Below are 4,276 nucleotides of genomic sequence, written 5' to 3' on the forward strand. Positions count from 1 at the left end.
TGAATTGAAATAACATAAATATGCAAAAAATATTGCGTGACACTGGGATCGAACCCAGGTTGTCTTGGTCACCACCAACACGCCTTGCCACTTGCGCCAGGTTTTATGCTTGTTCAGTTAATCAACAATCAATAATATATATAAAACAATTAATGAAAAAAGATTTAAATACTGAAACGCGCGCTGGGTGACCTTCTTCAACCTTCGGATTTTCTGCACCAGGCCTTTGCCTACGGACGGACACTGTAGTGACATATCCTGCAACTCATAAAACTCACGATATACAACATAAATCAGATGTGAAACCATCGATCGACTGTAATTCGCCCTCTGAATTCAATGACATAAATCTCTACACCTAATTTTGCCTATTTAACGAAACCCTAAATCAAGGTTTGAAAACCTAACAGTGGCCCCATGTCAAACCTGCACCCAATCTATAGTTAAACAATCCAGAAACAACATTAACACTAAGGAAAACTCAAATACGCAATTAAAACGTGCTAAGAATGTAAGAATCATGCAATATAACTCATTCTTGGAGTGAACGAACCGTGGCGAATTGCGAACAATTCTGAGCGTCTCTGCCTCAGATAACGATTGAAAACTCTTCAATGATGCCTCTGGGATGTGTTTTAATGCTCAAGATCTTCTGAAAATTCTTTAATCTGCAAAAACGAGTTTGATATTTTCTTGAAGTTTTTCATGAGTTTCTTAGAGTTCTTGGTGCTGCAAATCCTTGTTCATTCGCCCCCTTATGATCTGTGTGCATTAGGTACTTATAGGAGATGTATTAGGTCAATAAAAACTCAACAAAATCTCCTTGAATCATTGATTGAATTTTGATTGAAAATAAGTTTTAAAAGTTTCTAAAATAGGCCAAACTTGATCTTTCTCAATCCAATCATTCTTACACGAATTTGAGTGTATTTTGGTAGTGTTTTAATGATTGGGATTGAATGAAATCAAATCCAAAACAAATTTTTGGTATTTTCCTTCAAAACATTTGATTAAATCGATTTTTTAATGAATAAAAATCCATATAAAATCAAATAATCAACAATATTTCGTGGCATTGGAGATGGAACCCATTGATAACTTTTGGAACAAGATTGGATCAAGAAAAATTGGGCCCAATTGCAAGAAAATTCAATTTGGCCCTTATTTGCTTCACATTTTCCTTTTAAAATCGACCAACTTTGACAAGGCATATCTCCCTCAATTTTTAGGGTATGGATGAGTTCTAGGACTTTTTAGAAACCTCAAGATGTCCTCTACAAGCCAATTTGGAAGCTTTTTTTCATTTGAAGAATTTATCTTGATGATATGGGCTTTGACAAAAAACTGCTTTTGTTTGACTTTCAAAAAGGACCTATAATCTTTTGATCCATATCTCTCAAATGAAGCATTTTTAGACTTGGCATGTGAGAGACAAAATTGTAGAGAATTAAATTTCCTTCAAAGTGAGATTTGGATGGAAAATTTTTGATGTCCCATGTGGAAGTTATGGCTGGTCAAAGTTCAGTTGACTTTCTCCTATGAAACCCTAATTTAGAAACTTTTAGAATTGTTGATTTCTGATCTTTCCTTGATGAACCATGATCAATTCTTGATCAAATGGTGAATGATACTTTAATATGAATATGTTGACAAAAAAACAGGAGTTTTGACTGTACTTTGACCACAGTTGACTTTTAGGTCAAATCAGTCGACTGTTGACTTTCTGAGCAATTGAGTGATCAAATCCTTGAATTGAGACCTGAATTTTGTCATGGAGGTAGTTTGGGGTATCATAGACCATATGGGATGCCTTGGAGCCTTTGGTTCATTGATTTTCCCTCAGAACAACAAAACCCTAATCCTTGCTTAGGAGAGGTGTCTTTGAACATTGTACCTTGATTTGAATTTGAACAAGAGAAATAGTATGGGCATATTTTGGGGTATGACAGTGATCACTCTATATCTAGAGATATGACATATACTACTAATGTTATGCATTGTTTACTAATTGTTCATGAAATGATTTTACTTTCATGAATCTAATTATGGACGTGTGAAATTTCTAACCAAGTCACAAAGCTTTTTAGTTTTAAAAGACACTCAACACCGCATTCATGATGAAGTTATTTGGATTTAAACCATCTTTTTGTTTTTATCTGATGAGCCACGAGATATCTTAAACTAAAAATTTAAGTGTATAACAGCAAAGAAATAAAGGTCGGGAAATTCTTATTTTAATGATTTTGGAATGAAAGTTTGCAAGAGTGCCCCAATTGGATGAAATTTTTCAGCTTGTAAAACAAAATACATGTTGAGAAACACATCTTAATTAGAGTAGAAATTGTTTTCAAATATTCTAATACATTTCTATTCAAATTAAATGTGCAGGGAGGAGTATTTAAAAAATGGAAGGCACTAAAATTCATGTTAAGGAAATATATAAACAATTTTGAAGGTATTGTTTTTGAAAAAAGGTTATCTAAGTTATGGAACGGAAGTTTTTGCCACCACTTCGACATGTGAAATTACATTTTGAAGGAACAAACCATCATGTTCAGTCTTTCTCTAATCTATAGTAAACTAAAACTGAATAGACATACTAAACAATCCTCTTGTCCTTGAATAAGATCTTAAGAGAGAAGGCTCAAATTCAACATTGTTTCTCTCATATTTCAAAAAACAAGTGTTGTTATCCGTGTTACTATGCAATGCATCAAGATATGAATCTTCAACAATTTAGCATATAGTAGTCCGATATCCAAATAAATATAAAAGTTTGTGTGTTTGGTGTTTTCTTTGGTTTCGAACAATTTTTTTTGGATAATGTAGACTTTTATAAAAATATCAAAATTGAATTTTAGGGGTACCACATTTTTACAGTCAGGTGGTTTCGACGACATTCTCGTGAAGAAGTTATGAATATGCAACGTTTTAATATATTTCAAGATGTGAAATATTAATATGATATTATGGGAAAAAACTAATTTCTTAAATTGACATCTTTTATGAATGTGAAACTTACTCAAATTTTATAAAATTATAATATTTGTTCAACTTAATCATTTTGAGTAGAAATTTTAAGAAAATGATTTTCACAACAATACAAGCAGTCGCTTTGGCCGAGTGGTTAAGGCGTGTGCCTGCTAAGTACATGGGGTTTCCCCGCGAGAGTTCGAATCTCTCAGGCGACGGGTATTACTTTTTATTACATATAAAAATTGACGCTAGCGTGCCATCTCAATTTTCAAACCAAACATAAAATCGGAAAAATACTGACTAAATCCAATCATTACAATGGTTTTCTATCTTGAGCCTTGCAGTGGTTGTTTATATCAATTACTTAATCTCATTAGAACTTAATTAGTCATTACGTGCCATAAAAAGCAACCACCCATCTGAAATGTACCATATAAAAATTCCCATCCTTTTCAGATCATCCTTTATTTTACCATTTGTTTAAGAACATACTACTTAAATATGGTTTCACAGAGATGATTCAGAAGAGCTAGTAACACTTGCATGCCCTTCTGTTTAGATTAATCCAAATTCCAAAAGTCTTGATGATTTCTTTTGTGCTTTGGCTACACAAGTGTCATTACACTCAGAATTCTTTGAGAACTATCAATTTAAATCTACTATCTAGAATCTTCTTTGAAATCTGATTTTTTTTAGTACATCAGGTTTAGGTACGGCTAGAGAAAATCTATTAAGTTTTAAAATAACTTTGTCTTGTATCACTCCAAAACACACTCCCACATAACCCTTAATGTCACTCTTTGATTGAGTTCCTGTAGTTGTGCCAATGACAAAGTTTCTTTGATCATGTGAGTCCATATTTGTGTGCTTGCAAATTGAAATAAGAACAAATGCAACAAAATCCTCTAAAATGGTATCCTTAAACTCCATAGATTTAACTTTACTATTGGAAGTGAAGCAAGCATTTGAGTGATCACTCTATATCTAGAGATATTACATATACTACTAATGTTATGCATTGTTTACTAATTGTTCATGAAATGATTTTACTTTCATGAATCTAATTATAGACGTGTGAAATTTCTAACCAAGTCACAAAGCTTCTGAGTTTTAAAAGACACTCCACACCGCATTCATGATGAAGTTATTTGGATTTAAACCATCTTTTTGTTTTTATCTGATGAGCCACTAGATATCTTAAACTAAAAATTTAAGTGTATAACAACAAAGAAATAAAGGTTGGGCAATTCTTATTTTAATGATTTTGGAATGAAAGTTTGCAAGAGTGCCCCAATTGGAT

At 32.6% G+C, this 4,276-nt stretch overlaps 1 non-coding gene across 1 annotated transcript; it reads left to right on the plus strand.

Moving 5' to 3' along the window:
- The first annotated feature begins 3,109 nt into the window (after positions 1-3,109).
- Positions 3,110-3,191, plus strand: TRNAS-GCU (transfer RNA serine (anticodon GCU)). Its single transcript has one exon. It is a non-coding gene; the product is annotated as a tRNA-Ser (tRNA).
- The last annotated feature ends 1,085 nt before the right edge of the window (positions 3,192-4,276 follow it).

This window comes from Vicia villosa, unplaced genomic scaffold (genome assembly GCF_029867415.1).
Source record: "Vicia villosa cultivar HV-30 ecotype Madison, WI unplaced genomic scaffold, Vvil1.0 ctg.003460F_1_1, whole genome shotgun sequence".
In the NCBI taxonomy this organism is placed as follows: Eukaryota; Viridiplantae; Streptophyta; class Magnoliopsida; order Fabales; family Fabaceae; genus Vicia; species Vicia villosa.